Below are 17876 nucleotides of genomic sequence, written 5' to 3'. Positions count from 1 at the left end.
AGTATAATGAGCCTATGTCACCATAAATTTTATCTACCAACTCGAATGTTAAAAAGTCTCAAAATTAAGGGATTGGTCCTTTGGCATTTGATTTTCCTAGGCTTCTTCTCCCACCTTATTTCATTGGTTTTTTAACATTGGATAGGTTTCAAAGGAACCAGGGTAATTAAAAAAAATAAATATGAGGGCAGCCCGGGTGGCTCAGCGGTTTGGCACCGCCTTCAGCCCAGGGCCTGACTTTGGAGACCCAGGATTGAGTCCCACATTGGGCTCCCTGCATGGAGCCTGCTTCTCCCTCTGCCTGTGTCTCTGCTTCTCTCTCTCTCTCTCTCTCTCTCTCATGAGTAAATGAATAAAATCTTTAAAAAAATATAAAAAAATAAATATGATACCTCCGTACCTTTAAATCAGAATTTTTATGATATCTGAATTTTCAAAACTCCCTTAGAAAAATGTGATAAATGGTGAGTGAACCACTATCCCTTCTGATAATACCACCTCAAATCCTTTGCTTGTGTTTGGAAATGAGTTCATGTCAGAAGGGCAATCAGTTATCAGTATTGTATCTCCCAGTGAACTATTGATCTGGTCTACACATTGTAGGATCTTGCCGGAATGATGAAATATACAATAATAAGTAATCTTCCAAATACTACATTGACTCTTTGATGAATTCTGGTGTCTAAATACATCTAGGTAGGAAAAATCATAGTTCTGATTTTGGAAACTTGGAAAGCAAATTCTTCATCGAGGATTAAGAGGTACTCATTGACTGTATCAAGTTTCTACAACTTCACATGAACATCTATTGTTCTTGTCAGTTTTCTAAGTGGAAAATAAAAAAAAAAAGCTATTTAGGAAACATATTTGGGATCTTCAGTAGGAGCCATGTGAAGAAAACGATCAATTTAGGTACAGCTCTGTATATATGGAACTCAGTCATGAGAGAAATACGTTCTTGGAAAAATACTAACTCATATGCAAATAATTTTCAATCTTCCCTTTTTAATGTATTCAGCTGGAACTTGTCAGCATTTCAAGGGAAAGAAGTCACTCACTAATTAGTGCTGGAGGTGGTGAGTGAAATAATGTGTGTGTGTGTGTGTGTGTGTGTGTGTTGTGTGTGTGCGTGTAGGAGGAGACAGAAATTAAGAAAGAGCAGGCTTTTTCTTTATTTAATTCCCATGTTCCCACACTGCTTTTCCCAGATTTATTTATTTATTTTTTTGTGATGAACTTTCTCAGATGCATTAATAAGATCTGATTTTTTTTCCCTACGGAATCTGGTCTTTATTTATTTGATTTACAGATAGTCCAGAACTGTTCCACTCTCATTTAGTTACAGATCTACTGGATCTTTGATCCAGACTTTTCTCCAGATTTTATAAAATGCAATAGCTCTTTTAGAACCAATACAGTATATCATCTGAAGAAGTTCTAAATTAAGGGGCTTTCCCATAGTGGATGCTGACAAGATCCAGGATGTTTTGATGACCTTTGGAGTGGGTCAATGATTGAGAATTGTAAGAGTCTCAGAAAGTCCAGTGAAGGCTTCTTCCTCAAAATTCTACTTAAAAAGGAAAGGACTACCCTTCAGACAAGCAAGAAAACAAAAAACAAAATACAATTAAGTGTTGTCGGGAAGGTAAAGCGACAAGAACTCTATGCTTTGCTGGTGGAATGGAAACTTTGGAAAATTTTTGCCTCTGTCTAATAGCTAAACATACATATACCCTGTGATTCAGTAATTTCACTCACATGCATACATCCCCCATAAATTCCTGCAAATGGGTACTGGAATATGTCTGATATATGGGACTTTTCAAAGTTACATTGAATATATATGAGTCTATATACCCATTCATAAACAAGTAAGTCTTTAATGACATATCCATACATTGGAATAGTATGCAAAAATAGAAAAGGAACTACAAATACACAAAAGAAGGTAGATCAATCTTAAAGGTATGATACTGAACAAAAGAAGGCAGACATGATGGCATATATCTTATATGAATTGAATTCCATCATTAAAAACAGGAGTAATTTGTATTTTAGGCATATAAAATTATATAATATAACCTCAAAGAAAGTCAAGGAAGTAAATATAATGCATTTCAGGAATACTGGTTAGAGCTTCAGAGAGAGAGGTATTTATACTCAAGAAGGGACAAGCCTAGGAGTCTGTTCTGTCTTGCCATGAGTGTGGGTTATGTTAGGTGTACATTTGTTTCCTGCACTTTTGTCTGTGTATTGTACTTGGCATTTTATTTTTTAAAAGATTTTATTTATTCCACAGAGAGAGCAAGAGAGAGAGCACATGCACATGAGCGGTGGTGGGGGCAGAGGGAGAAGCAGGCTTCCCGAGGAGCAGGGAGCCTGATGCAGGGCTCCATCCCAAGACTCTGGGACCATGACCTGAGACGAAGGCAGATGCTCAACTGATTGAGCCACCCGGGCACCCCTGTATTTGATATTTTAAAATAAAGTTCTTGAACTATTTTTAAAAAGGAAATTAAGGCCCGATCACAGGTGTTGATATAAAGAAAGTTTCAGGGTCTGACTTGAATTAACAAAAACAAGGACAGCCTCTGCTAATTGCATGTTGCTCTTCACTCATCCTGCTGCGCCTTGTTATTACGGCACATGCAGCAGGCTAGGGCACGCTGAGAAGAGCCCCTGCCCTAATTTCAGGGGGGGTGAAATAAGGTTGGAGAGGAAGCCTCAGTCTGAATCTCATTACTTGGGTGAGGGTAAGTCTACGCTCCTATCGCGTAGTTGTGTGTGTGTGTTGAGTGTGTGTGTGTGTGTGTGTGTGTATGTGTTCATATGTTAATTCTATTCTCATATAATGAGGGGAGTGCTGGAATTCAGCACCAGCCAAATACCCAGTGTGCACTTCAACCTCTGACCATAATGAATGTAAAATGCTGGTAGTAATAGGTTGAAATGAAAAATCTCTTTATCTTGGCATGTGAGAGATTTGCAATCACATTTGGATTCTCAAAGTGCTGCTTGATTGGAGATTAACGTGTGGGTAGATTGACCTTTCTTACAAGAGTCGTTTTTGCACAAAATGTGTGAAAAACAAATTTCAAATAGCTGCCCTATTGCACTTCTCTTGTGATTCATATTATCACCCTTTTAGATTTCTCAGCAATAATGGCACTTATTAAACTCACTGGGGCTTTCTTCCCTCTTCCTCTCCCCCCAGCACTTTTATTTTCCCTCCATGGAGGTGGGACTTTCTACTAACAAAAAGGTTAATTTCTTCATATTTCTCTTACTGTCGGCACACAATTCCTTGACTGACTTGTATTTAATTAAGTCCTAAGAATGTCCACTCTAGAAAATAAAGGAAACTTTTGAGATACTTTGTATAGAGATGATTCACTAATTCCAGGTAGCAGGAGGGATATTTTATTTTTCTTAATTTTAAAATTTAGTGGTCATACGTTTCCTAAAAATAGATTTTTCTTGTCTTAGTTTTTTTTTTCCATAATGAATGTTTCCTATGGGTTGACTTGTACACGAACACGATGATTTTTCTCATTAAAACTATCAAATTGCAACCGAGTAGGTCGTGAAATTCTTAAATTACTTATAATTTTTAAGACAATGAAATGGAGTGGTGATCAAATCTGACCCGCACTTTGAAGAATCTCTTAGAAAAAAAAGTTATCCAAAACAATTTTCCACACTGTGTCACATTTCCAGGAGGTTCGCTTTATTTTAAATGGTATTTTGAGTCAGGGATGTGGGGGTTGGAGATGGACTGTGGCGAGAGCAAATAATAGTCTCCTAAATCAGGGGCAAGTGATTACACTGCTCTTTATGTTTTCTGAAGTTCCTCTGTATTTTATGTAGGCTAAGATGTAAATAATTTTATTTTCCATCATGTATGCTGTTTGATCATATAAACAACCTTTACATTTGTAGTTGATTTGAACTTATATTAAATATTTGGAAGATACTTAAAGGGTATTGGAAAGTTCCTACTCAGTGGTAATGAACGTCAACACAAAAGCCAAATACATACAAGAAGTCTTTTACCAAATCTAATCAACTAATGAACAATAATATATCCCTCGTAGTAAATTATGAAACATTTTGTTGTGAGATGGTATATTTTTCTGTCTTAGGGCAACATCTGTTTTTGAAGACTGGAATGGGGCAGAAGTGGGTAAAAAGGCATTAAAATGTTTAAATTTTAATTCTGGGGTTCAAGGTTCTTAAGTAGCATCTGAGAAGGAAGGTTTCCTGTTCCAATGTTTCATCTGTATTTTTATTTTAAGGGCATGCCACAGAGCACACTATCCCAATAGCTACATACTGAGTTTGTTCCAGGAGAAACTTTATCTTAGAAAATAGTTTTTGTTTTGTTTTGTTTCCCTAAGGCCAACTTACAAAAACAATATCCTCTTGGTTTCTTTTCTTTTCATAAGCTACTTGGAAAGAGATTGAGTCAGTCATCCTACATTGAAAAATGGGTCCTTGTTCCCAAAGAATCATATAGACAAGAACCCATACTGAGTGAAAACAGTCTTGTGAGCAGATTGGTGGCACATTGGTAGCAGGGAAAAAACCATCTCACAAGGGATTTGTCGAGATTCTTATTTGGAGAATAGGTAGGAGTTAGGTACATTCTTCATGTAATTGGGGAGTCTGAGTAAAATGCTATGAAACCTGACAGTGGCTGCCAAGAGCAATCCACATTTTTGCCATCTGGTCGAAGAGGACACAGTGACCAACTTCCCATGGTCCTGCTGTTGTTGTAAAAAAGCTGCCTGCTTAGATGTTGGCCTTTGTCATCTGTAAACATGTCTGACTGTGGAGGGAAGACAGGTGATCTGCCATCAGCATCGGGCTATAGTTCATCCTGGATTCATCAAGATGTTTCAAAGTCAGAAGCTCAGTGCTTACTGACACTGTGACCTCAGCAAAAACATGGAGAACAAAATGTGGACCACTCATAGTAAATTCTGAGACATCAGAATTGCCCTGAGGAGGGCGGCAAGATCTGGGAGGATTCACTTTCCTTTCAACATCCGTTGAACCATTTCTGAAACCTATGAGAACATAAGCCTTGGATTGAGTTAACAACAGACCCTGGGAGATGTAGAGATATCTGTGGGCCAGGGACAGTGGTGAGTGTTGGGGATGTAGACGATCTAGGGAGATGAGAAATAGACTCCGAAGGGCATGATCTAACCCTGCTAACATAAAGAGTTTAAGGATGCTTGAAATGATGGATCTTGTGCTATGATTCAGTAGGATTTCTCCTGACAGTGTGTGTCCACTGGTGTGGGTGATAGAGCCTCTTCTACAGGAACACACACAACCTCACAGTGCTCATGAGATGGGTACATTCCTTGTAATGCGGGAAATCAACTTGTTGGGAAACATATTTACATTTAGTTACATACCAAGCATGCACACACACACGTATGCATGCATACACGCATACACACACTCAGCAGCCCCTTGGTGGTGACATATAGGGACTCTCAAGATGCTAATGAAAAGTGAGCAGAGTACACATCCTATTTGTCATATTTGTCTGTGGCAGCACGCCTCTACACCTAAAAAATGAACTTTGGAGGATCTGTCCGAGGCGACAAGCTGAGGTTGACTGGTGAGCCATCTCAGCCTGTGCACCTGATTAATAACTAATTTTCTCCTAACCAAGTGTTGAACTCTATCCAAGTCTGTGGAAGGCTAGCCTATTTCCCCTCCAGGAGTTCAAGTCTCAAACAAGTTTCTCTCTGCTTTCTATGATGCATAGAGGGCTAAAAAAAAAATTTTCTGAAAGCCTCTTGGCACCTTCGTTGGGAAGGAAGTACAGTAAGTCCTTTTGAAAGATGCTCATCCTGTCTGTGCCCTCTGTGAGGTATGAGGACCCCAATCCTGCTGAGGAGCATTTTGGCAATGAGGGTGCAATGACTAGATGCAGGGTATGTGTCCTGGTCCCTCTGCCGTAGGTCCTGGTCTCCCTGCTGGCAGTTCCAGAACTGTTTCCCTCCTCCCTTTGCTGCAAAGCTGAGAGCCAGAAATAATGGGAGGAGACAAATCACTCATCCCTCTGCTTTGAATTGTAGCAGGACAAAGCTGAGCCTGACTACCAGCACTCACTGGATGCTGTTTTTTCTTAGAGCTACAGAAGAGGTTTTATTTTGAGTCCTCTTTGAATCTGCAGTTTTGCCTATTCTCGTGCTGGATCTTTAGAACAACCCACGGTGAAACTAAGCAAACTCTTGAAATGAATGACTTTGTTTTAGGGGCATGCTGCTTCCTTTTATTTATGTTTTAATTTTTAAAATATCTTTTACTTTGTTTGGTGCCACCCCAATTTTTCAGATGACTGATCATTCCATGTAGCCAGGGATCCCTCCTCAAAGAAGAAGAAAACCTGAGCCAACAAAACCACAGCTATTTTTGGGGTGCAAAGATAGCTGAATTTCTTGATAAAATTCAGAAGCGTTTGCATTTGAAGGAAGGAGATCTGGTTGCTCAGAAATCCAGAGGAATAGACCTTTAAGGACAGATTTTAGGGCATTTTTGATATCGAGGCAAAGGAGATATTTTGAGGGTAGGAAAGTTACCTGGATTATACCACTTTGGCACTGGATTATACCACTGTCTTTATCTGTTTATAAGGTTAATCTAGGGGAGGCTACATTAAAAAAAAAAAAAAAGGTTAGTCTAAGTCATAGATGCAGTGTCTTCCAATGAATGGTGTTGTTAGCAAACAGAATAAGGTGATCAAAATCCCGTGGCCAGATGAGAGTTACTCCTAATCATTTAATTCTGCTTTTCATTTTATCAGCAACCTCTAAAATACTTTACAGGGGTTATTTTAAATGACCATTAATTACAGGTAAGCTTTAATGAGATTTGAAAACAGTCTAGGCCCCATCCAGGCAGACAGTTCTAGCTAAGGAGATCCTAAATGAAAGCAAGCATTGTGCTCTTTCTCACCACCACCATCACCATCAATAATAACAGTTTACATTTCAATGGTACCTTTTTCCAGAGATGTCAGCTGATTGCTTTCACAACATCCTGTTGATGACAGAGGGCAGTTGTGGTTTTAGAAGTCCTGGTTATCACTCTCTGGATTCTGGCTGTCTAGTCATGATGATGTCCCAACCTTCTCTCCTTGCCTTTCCTCCTGACTTGGAGTCCTCCATCGCTTGCCGCTCACTCCCACCTTGGGGAACATTATACTAGATCTCAGCTCATTCTCTGCCATCTCATCCTTTTTTCCCTCAGCGATCTGTCTTCTCTTTCTCTCTCCTTCCTAGCATTCTACTGCCTCTCCCACCTCCATTCTCTGCTCCTTTTCTACTACCACTGGTCAGTTCAAATCTCTCCTGTCCCTTAGTCAGCCTTTCCTTGGAAGTTTATACAAGATAAACTAGAGACCTAGTGATGCATATAGGGAACAACTCTTTAACATTTTTTCTTTCTTAAGATTATTTATTTGAGAGAGAGAGAGAGAGCGAGGGCAGGAGAGAGAGAGCATTAGCAGGAGTGGTAGGCAGAAGAAGAGAGAGAAGCAGGCTCTGCTCAGCAGGGAGCCTGATGCAGGGCTCTATCCCAGGACCCTGGGATTAGGGCCTGAGCCAAAGGCAGATGCTTAACCGGCTGAGCCACCTAGGTGCCCCAGCTTTTTAACTTTCAAAAGTAGGGAAGAATGTGCTCTGCTATGTTTTTAGTATACATGTTTTGTGTCTTAATTTTTTTTTTAATTCTATTTATCCACCTTTGGTTGACTATTAGCATGTTTTTAGCCACTTTTGTTACCCAAGAGTGACAGATTTATTTTCTAGGTCAGCTCCCTTGTTCTTTCTCCATTAAGATTCTACAGAAATTGGAGTAGGAGAGGAAATCTTGAGGATTTCAAGGTAGAGCTTTTGGGGTGCATGATTTAAGAGGGAGGTAAGAGGAAAGATTGAAGGCTGTGGACAAGTGTGTTCATCCAAACCCAGTAGAATAATAGCCAGTTCCTCATCTTCACTGAGCACATACTGTATGCCAAGCACTGTTGAAAGTATTTTATAAATATTAACTAATGTAGGAAGTTGATGTGATCTTCCTTTCTACATTTGCTTTATTTTCCCTGAGGTTCCCGGTAGAAATTTCCTTCCCATAATTTCAAACTCATCATGCCTGAACTATAAGGATAAGAATTCATCTACATGTTGGTGGAGAAGGTCACTGTGACAGTGGGATGGTGTTCCCATGAAGAATAACTGAATGGCTGCATTAAAGAATTTAATTACGTAGAAATAAGTCTTTCTCTATTTAAAATATTCTTTCTAGTCTATCACTTTCAGTGTTTCTGAAAATGCTATAAAAATCATTCTTTGGTTAAAAAAAAAAAATTGTCCTGAGTCTGACAGCCACAAGGATATTGGGAAGAACTGGTAAATCTGTCAGACAGTTTCTGTGGTGATAGGTGGGTGGTGCTGGTGGAGGGGGTGCAGAGAAACAAATGGTCCTGCCTATTGGCTGCAGTTCATTCTGGCCACTTACAAAGCAAAGAACTTCTGAGACGTGTTGTTGGCAGATATATTCACTTGTGACGGAGGAAAAGATTTTTCTTTCAATGGTCAGAAATTGGCCGCAACCTCTTGTTTTTGAGAAATGGTATATTATAAAATACAAAACAAAACAAAAATAAATAGAAACCCAAAGTATTTTTAAATATGGGAATTTCTTTTTTACATGATATAAACTTGATTCTCTTGGCCTCTACTGGGGAGATGTTTTGATGTTCCCCTCTTTACTTCTTTTTAAAATAACCTTTTATATTCTAGTGCTTGCAAAAAAAAAAAATACCTTTGATTCTCCCTTGGCCTTTTCCACTGAATTGGAAAATTTGGTTCCATTCTCTTAGCAGGTAAATAGCCTTAAAACCATTCATGGTTCTGTCAGGGTAGAGAAGAGCTGAAAAGCATTACATATGTTCCAAGTTAAGAGAGGCCAATCTTTTGCTGTTTTCAAGTGGTTCCTTCCCCTCCCTTCTTCTATTAAGGGCTCTACCACAATGGAGCTTTAATCAGCTTCATTGATTTAAAGCTAATTTGCACTTGGCTTCAAGGTTAAGGTCCACAGCACAAGCTGAAGACCTTTAAATCAGAAGTCAGAATGAAAAGGCTTAGGTATATCATATTGTCTGCTGTGCATAAGAATGACAGCTCTTGATGGCTGTGAATTAACTATTGGGAAAAAAGGCACAAAGCCAGTTTTTCTTCTGTGTTAATATAACCTCTGCTAGCTGAGTTATACAGCATTGCTATCAACATTTCTGCTTCATCATGTAAATTGATGGAGTTGGCTGAAAATACTTTGGTATTGTGATGTTTGTAGCCGTCAATTTCTGCTTGGTTCAGTTGGATTTCAACTTAATTGCCAAACTGATTCCATCTGTAATAACTTTTAACATTTATTTTTCCCAAAGGGAAAAAAATGTCTTGTCTGTATTCTGCAATTAAGAAGGCGATGAAATATTCAGTGTATGTCTCCACTCTAAATTCTTTTGTTAACTTTATCAGATAAACTATAAAATATTAACCAGGCTTGCTGTTTGAGCATGTGCAGATGGCATAATATTTACCAGGCATATTTTCAATACACATTTAATTTTATAAATTGAATTAACTATTACATGGCTAATTTTTCCCTCTCTTTTCCAAATTGATGCAACAAGCAATTGTGTTCTTGGCTGTATGTACTACGCTAGAACATTTGAGGGTAATTACATAAGCTTAGCTGTGTATATAATAAATAACATTTCCTCCAAACTTAACCACACAAAATCAAATCAAGCAGAAATAATGTTATTTTCTAAGCAAAATTATGCTGAGTAGCAATGTGTGGGTTCTTTGCTTTTTTTTTTTTTTTTTTTTTGACAGTTCAGTTTTTCAAATTTTCTGGAACACTTAAATAGGTAAGTTAATTTTATCCAGCTCTCCTATCCTTCATACAACTGACCTTAAACACATAGAGTCTTATTCTCTCTGCTATTCTCAAATATACTAATTTAGTAGCCACATAGTATTCACTTTAAGCAGATTTTCTCAGAATGTGGTTTGGATTGAATCAAGGTCAAATTCTAAATTATGGTATAAAGCTTATTCTAATTAAGAACTAATTTTTTTCTCTCTTAAGAAATTTTTTTTCTTTTTTTAAAAAAGCTTTTATTTATTTAGTCATGAAAGACACAGAGAGAGGCAGAGACATAGGCAGAGGGAGAAGCAGGCTCCCCACAGGAAGCCTGATGTGGAACTCAATCCCAGGACTCAGGGACCACAACCTGAGCCAAAGGCAGACACTCAACCACTGAGCCACCCAAGTGCTCCCACTTTTTTCTTTCTTATCTATCTATTGTTCTATCAACCTACCTACCTACCTACCTACCTGTCTTACTAATGAACAAAAGGTTTGGTTATTGGTGAACTGGTAAAATATCTAAATGAGTCTGCCTAGCTGAGCACATATTTTATTTCTACAGAGCTGCTCTTCATCCACTGCCACCATGGTTCTCATGATCTATACGGCAAGGAGAAAAACAGGAGGAAAAAAATTATAATCTGGTGTGATACATATGATATTGGAGGTGCACTGTGAGGACTGTAGCTCAGGGATAAGTGATGGTAGAGAAAGTAGTTTAGCTGAGATTTAAATGTTTGCTCCTGTGAACAAGGGAGCCACCAAGGATAAGTGACACACTAGGCAGAGGGTACAGCTTTAGATGAAGTGGTGGATGTCTGAATGCCATCCACGGCAGGCATGTGAAGCTGCATCAAGCCTGAAGTAAGAAGTGATGGGAGAAGAAATAGAGGAGGTAGTTGCAGCCATTGACAGGACCAGAAGTGGTGTTACCAGGACCTACTGATGTCATGGTCCATGCAGTCACACGAGTAGGACATGCTAGAAATGGTGACAGCAGACAAAAGATAAGCAGTGGAGAGGACAGAATCAGGAATGGTGACTGAATTCCTCGAGGTCCCCCAAGATTCCTTACAGACTTGCATCTGAAGGGCAGAAGAGAATTCAGCTTTGAGTATGATGGGGAGGGCACGAGTATTCCAAACAATTTTATTTTGAATATGAGACCTTGCTTTGTACCACAAGTTGGTGGGTAGGGACTCACCAGCTACACACGTGAATCACGTTCAGATTTATACCAACTTCAGAGTTATGGCATCCGATGTAATCACGTTTCACTATACTCTCAAAAGTGGTTTTGAAACGCCCCTCATCACCCTTCCCCATTAATTGTCTGTGAACATAATTACTTGAAGTGTCACACAATGTAAAATGATCATTTCCAAAAAAGAGCAAGCCATCCCACCCATGTGAGGAGTTGATGGTTAAGCCCAGAAAATCCCGGTCTTCTCCTGGGCGAAGGGTGCACACAGGGAAGGATGCACAGGTGAATAAGGCCTCCAAGAGCTTGCACTGGAGCTGGACTATCAAAGTGTGAATGCATCCCATTTTTAAATAACAAAAGCATTAGATTATTCAAAAAACACAATTGTGCATTAGCTGGGACGGTTGCAGATGTAAGGAGGCTGCTTCCAACACTGAGCCGATATCACTGCCCGCATTTAGTTTAGAATGTATCTGTCCACAGTGATGTTGACAACTCATTTCAATTTGTACATGTAAGTTAAACACAAAAAACGTTTCATAGATAAGCTGAGACAATAATGATGGGTTATCTCAAGTGAAGGAAGGGAGATGAAGCTAAAAAGACATTTGTGCCACAGAAGTGCAGTGCAAAACAGGATTGAAACCCAAACTTGTTCACACAAAAGAACAGGATTCCAGGGGGCTAGGGTTGGGTGTGTGTGTGTGTGACACACACAAGGACTGGATTCTCAAAAAAAAAGCAAAAGGGGTGACTTTGGGGAACGTTTTAATGCCATTGTTTTTTTAGCATACTTTATAACATTAGTTTTTAATTCCCAAGGTAACTGATATAATCTCCCACTACCACATTTAATTATTTAGAACATTATTGGCTCCATCCTCATTACCATCCTCAAGGGCAGCCCCAGGCCAAACCCTGCAGTAGAGCAATGCTCTCAGCCCAAGGCTCTCCTCTCAAATCCTTCTCTGCTTTGGTCATGGTTGCCCACCCCCGTGGGGCTCAGAGCTGTTACCACCTCCCTGACAATCCCTCCTGGACACCTGCTCTAGGAAAGACAAACAAATCAATTCACACTGAGGTGCTAAAATGTGACATGTTTAGTTTTAGGTCCCTCTGTGCAGACCATTCACATTATCACTAGGGGAGAGCCTTTTGCTAAAGGAAAATGGTTGGTTTGGATGTCCAGGCTCCAGCCATTCAGGGAAGTAGCAATCTTAGCAGATGTTGATCTTTCCTTCACCTCTGAGCTCACATCACGGACAGTCACCTGCTGTGCCTATCGCCTTCTTCACTTCTTACCTATCCTATGACAACAGCCCTCTGGTTGGTCATTTCATTTTTCAAGCCTTTCCTTACAACAAACAGGCTAGTTAGGCTAAAAAAATTCCACAAGCACATGTGTCAGAAGAATTTTCAAATTACTACCCACTTTGTTCTTCCAAAACCTTCAAGAGGCTTCAAATTGCCCATTAGGACAAATCTGAATGTTTCAAGCTAGTGATGGTTGAAGATTCTTCTTCAGCTATGCTGAATAGCCCTTCTGGTACCTCATGTCTCTATACCATCCAAGCGACACTTACCCCCAGGTCCCCTAAATTCTCATGCTTATCACCACCAATCCTCTGATCTGTGTCTGGTGTTTCAGAATACAGACCACCCACTCTTCTCAACCATCATTTCTTTCTAAATCTGCCCGTTTGGATCACCCACCATTTCTGTACAGTGTCATAGCTTTCTTAAATGCTATGGCTTATTGCCAGGTATTTCCTGATGTGTTGCTGCCAATGTGTAAAATTTAATATTGTGATTACTTTGCAGTTCTTCGTAAACAAGGAATCGCCAACATCATTGGGATAGCTTCCTTTCATAGAGCCCTTACTACAAGCTACATATCTTTCATACATTATTAATAATTGCACCAGGCAGTTTATCATTATCCCTGCATTGTCAAAGAGAGAACCAAGGCAAACAGGGGTTAGGAAACTTGACCAAATTTAGCTAGCAAGTGGCAGGAGCAGGGATTTTAGTCTCGCTCTCTTTGTTAAAACCCTGCCTCTCTATCACTTCCATATTATCCACATTTGTACTGGTCTACGTAGGGAGAAGGCTTGCTTTTGTTGTCAAGGGTTTCTTTTATGAGTCTTGAAAGCCTAGTAAACATGACTTTCTTAGGACCTGCCCTTTAAAATTAAAAACAGAAGATTTAGATACTATTAATGTGACAGGCATTTGCAAGCACTGCTTAATTCACTTCACATCAGTCTCTGGTCACATGACAGTAATATAATTTCACCCGATCACAGCCACACGAGAAACTGACAGCCTGATGCCCTGGGAACGGAGTCCTACACTTAAATTTCCCAGCCCTCATTTTGAAGATTTATGCTATTGTATCATGAAAATGTATTTCATAGCATCAAAAATACAAAATTGTTTGTGGTAGTTATTATACATTGCTACTTATTGATCACATATTGATGTACAGTCAGACTTGTCGACGTTAAGCAAAGGATAGAGTGGGAGATAAAATTAAAAGGAATAAAATATAACACTTTAATTGCATTTGTGGCCAAGGGACCTACATTATACAGCAACCAGCGTGTAACAGTGTACTTCATGTTCCATGATTTACCTTGCTGATAATTGCTTTGCACTCCTAATAAATTAACCCACAGAAAATCCATTCATCTGCATCTTCTTTTTATGCAGAGCTAGAGGAAAAAGGACCAGTATAGCAATTTGAGTGGCAATCATGCACTGATTGTAGCAAAGAAAGTAGCATGGTGAGCGTCTTAAGCATTCTGAAAGCATTTCTTTGTAAGAAAAGAGGAAGGAAAAAAGAAGAGAGTGCTTTTGTTAATTAAGTTCTGTTTTTTTGTCTTATTTGTTATGGAGAATATATTATATTCTAGGTCAGAAATTCTTGTTTGATGAAATATATTTCTGGCCAGATATTTTATTTTAATATTAATTTATTTGTTTTAAATATTCATAGAAAATTTCTCATTGTTATGTTTAAGATTGCTGGAAGAAAAGAAAGTGTAAGTATGCTATTATATTGCTATGAGATTCCTTCCGGAAATATTGTTCCACAATCAATCTTACATTTTAAGCCGCCCAATTATTTATTAGACTCTGTAATTGTGATCATTTTTAAATACTTTATCTACTTTTCTTCTACTACTTGATGTACCTTCAATACTTTATATTCCCCCAGTGAGTACCTTCATGGCATTAGTTCACTTGGTCCTTAGAGTCAACATGGTAGAGTGGCAAGAAGGCTGAAGGGGTGAGGAGACAGGGTTTTTACTTTGAAATTGGGTATAATGCTGGCCTTATTGTTTTATTTATCTGAGTCTCATTTTTCTTTATCTTCACATAAGGGGATTATAAGAGATGATCTCTCAGATCCTTTACAAATTCCAAGATATGAAGAAGAAAAATTGTGGGTGGTTAAGGTAAAGGAGAAGGACAGGAACTAGTTTTACTTCCAGCAACATGGCAAACTTGGTAACTTAACTGATCTTCCTGAAGAAAACAATGAAAAACACTGCTTAGTTTTTTAAAAAGGCTCTGTAGATGCATCAGTGAACTGGCAAGAAAATGAGAATTCCATTGGTAGAGTGTTGCAAGATAAAAATACAGGAAATCTAGTTATCTTTGAATTTCAGATAAACCATAAATAACTTTTCAGTAGGAGTATAAGCCAAATATCGATAGGATAGACTTATGCTAAAATTATTTACTGTTTGTCTAAAATTCAAATTTAGTTGGGCATCCTGTATTTTTATTTGCTGAATCTGATAAACTACTCAGACGCTAAAAACTAAGTGGAAGCAGGAATCCAGGCAAGTAAACTAGAACTAAAGCTGATTTCACAATGAAAATACTTGCTGAATCCAGATGACCTTGGCCTTTGACTTTTCCATTCCCACAGGAGAGAGGAGAGAGAAAATTTAACAGAAGATCCATTGAATAAGAGTTGGAATCCAGAAAGCTACATCCTCACTGTTTAGGTAACTAGAATTAAACTTTGCCCCTATTCTGGATTGTATATGTGGAAGAGAGTAGCATTGATAGCAATAAAAATTTCCTATATCAAACCTTAGTGTTAGCTGAGGGAAAGGGAGGAAGTCCACCCCAAGAGTTAATATCTGAATTATATGTTGAGTTTCAATAAACTCAAATCAATAATTTAACATAAAGTGAACCTTAGTTAACAGTGTGACCAGACATTTGAGAGAAGCAAAGGCAAATTCCCTGGGGAAAATCTCACATTGAGTCCAGGTCTTAAAGAATTCCCATATGCTGAATATCTAAGGAAAATAAGCTTACAAACATAGCACAACATACAAGGAAAATGGCACTATGAATGAGAGCAGAAACAAAGACCGAATCCCAAAGACTTCAAATATTAGAATTATTAGGAAATATAAAATATATACTATCAATAGGCTTAAAGAGATAAAAAGGAGATTGAATATGAGCAAGAGTCTTAACAATAGTCAAGTAAGTTTTTAAAAATTCAACTATAATTTTTGAAATAAAAAATATGCAATATTTAAAATTAAATATTTAACATGATACAGAAGATTACATCTCTACACATTAGGATATGTTGACATGATGTATTTGAAGAGTATTTATAATCTAGGAAAAGGAAAAACAGATATAAAATAAAAAGAGATTAAAAAGAATTGGGGCTTTTAAGGAAAGGAGAGAGAAAACAAAAGGGAGGCAATCATTAAAAAAATAATGGCTGAGAATTTTCCAGAAGTTTAAGGTCAACAGTTTTCAGAGTCAGAGACCAAAGCAAATGCCACAGGATGCTTAAAAGAGTTGTAGCTCCAGACACTTTACAGTGCAAACTCATGACACCAAAGACAAAAAGAAAATTCTAAAAGTAGAAAAAGACTGAACATCTATAAAGAAGTGGCCAGATCAGTAAGAGTTAAAAAAAAAAAAAAAAAAAAAAAAAAGGATGAGATAGTTATATTACTATCAGATAAAATGGACATTAAGTGAAATAGTTAACTAGCCCGGGTGACTCAGCAGTTCAGTGCCATCTTCAGCCCAGGGCGTAATCCTGGAGACCTGGGATCGAGACCCACGTTGGGCTCCCTGCATGGAGCCTGCTTCTCCCTCTGCCTGTGTCTCTGCCCGTCTCTCTCTCTCTCTCTCTCTCTCTCTCTATCTCTCATGAATAAATAAATAAAAATCTTAAAAAAAATAAAACTTACCTCTTTGTAATGGTCTAATCAAGCAAATCAATAAATCAGTAAAGTTAGAAATTTCAGAAGTAAAGAAAAGAATTAAAAAGTGAACAAATTCCAAAGAATTGAGTTCATTCAGGTGATTTTTTTGAACACAAAATAGTTGAGTTAGACATTAAGAACAAAATACAACCAATAAACATTTGAAGAGAAAGAAACATATTTATATGTAAAGCATGGGCCAAATAAAAAATTATAATAAAAGTAGAAAATATTTAGAACAGAAAAAAACCAAAGACCTTATTATCATAACTTATGGCCTATAGCAAAATTGATAGAGGAAAGTTTAAATGATTACATTACAAAAAAAAAGAACATTAATGAGCTAATGATTTAACTTATAATACCACAAGAAAAAAAAATCACCTAAAAATGTAGATCAAATGGAAATTACAATAAAATGGAAAGCAAAAGCAAAAAATGTAGATCAAATGGAAATTACAATAAAATGGAAAGCAAAAGCAAATGCTTATATAAATGCTTTTATATAGCAAATGGAAAGCAAAAGCACAATCCATAATGCCAGAAGTTTGTTCTTTGAAAAGAATCCACTAGCCAAATTGATTAAGAAAAAAGAGAACACAAAAATAATAATTTAGAAATAAAAGAGACCAGTACTGCAGAGTCTGCATACAATCAAAGAACAATGAACAACATTCTGTTAGTGTTGAAGTCTTATTAGATTCAGAAAAATTTCCCAAAATATAATTTACCACAATTAACAGAGTAAGAATAGATAATCATAATAATTCTATAACCACGAAGGAAATTGATTCATCAATTAAAAACCTCTCCTCTCCACACATACGCACATACAAACAAAACAAAACAAAATGAAAAACAAAATGTTAATGCAGATGATTTAGTCAACGAGGTTTTATGTCATATTCAAGTAATAAATTATTCTAATTTCACACAAACTAATCCAGGGAATAAAAAAGAAAATCTCACCTTGCTGATAGAGATGACTCTCTCCTAAACAAAATATTAATAAAATAAATCACACAATGCATAAAGAAGATAATATATAACAAAGCTGGCATTCCTCTAACTATAAGGAATGCAAGGCTGGTTTTACATAAATTAACTTTATCATATTAGTAATTAAGAGAAGTATATATTATCATCTCAATGTATGGAGAAAAAGCTTTTGATGAAATATAGAATTTATCTATTATATAACTTATAGTGAACTAAAGGTAGATAGTTTATCTTTAGGGTAGCCCCGGTGGCGCAGCAGTTTAGTGCCGCCTGCAGCCGGGGGTGTGATCCTGGTGACCTGGGATGGAGTCCCCATGTTGGGCTCCCTGCATGGAGCCTGCTTCTCCCTCTGCCTGTGTCTCTGCCTCTCTCTCTCTCTCTCTCTGTGTCTGTCATGAGTAAATAAATAAAATCCTAAAAAAAAATATACATCATTATAAAAAAAGAAAAATACATCA

The 17876-nt window shown here is 37.7% G+C and overlaps 1 long non-coding RNA gene across 13 annotated transcripts in view; it reads left to right on the top strand.

The window, feature by feature from the left end:
- LOC112657565 (uncharacterized) overlaps positions 1-17876 on the top strand; it is a 319254-nt gene that overhangs the window by 112995 nt on the left and 188383 nt on the right. For 11 of the 13 annotated variants that reach the window (XR_007408364.1, XR_007408363.1, XR_007408372.1 and 8 more), the window contains one exon: positions 15102-15180. The exons of the other annotated variants lie outside the window; for them this stretch is intronic. This is a non-coding gene — a long non-coding RNA (uncharacterized LOC112657565). The remainder of the gene's footprint in view (positions 1-15101; positions 15181-17876) is intronic. 13 annotated transcript variants of the gene reach the window in all.

The sequence above is a fragment of the Canis lupus genome, chromosome 35, assembly GCF_003254725.2.
Source record: "Canis lupus dingo isolate Sandy chromosome 35, ASM325472v2, whole genome shotgun sequence".
NCBI classification, from domain to species: Eukaryota; Metazoa; Chordata; class Mammalia; order Carnivora; family Canidae; genus Canis; species Canis lupus.
The sequence above is the reverse complement of the archived record's forward strand: the minus strand, read 5'-3'. Positions and strand labels throughout refer to the sequence as shown.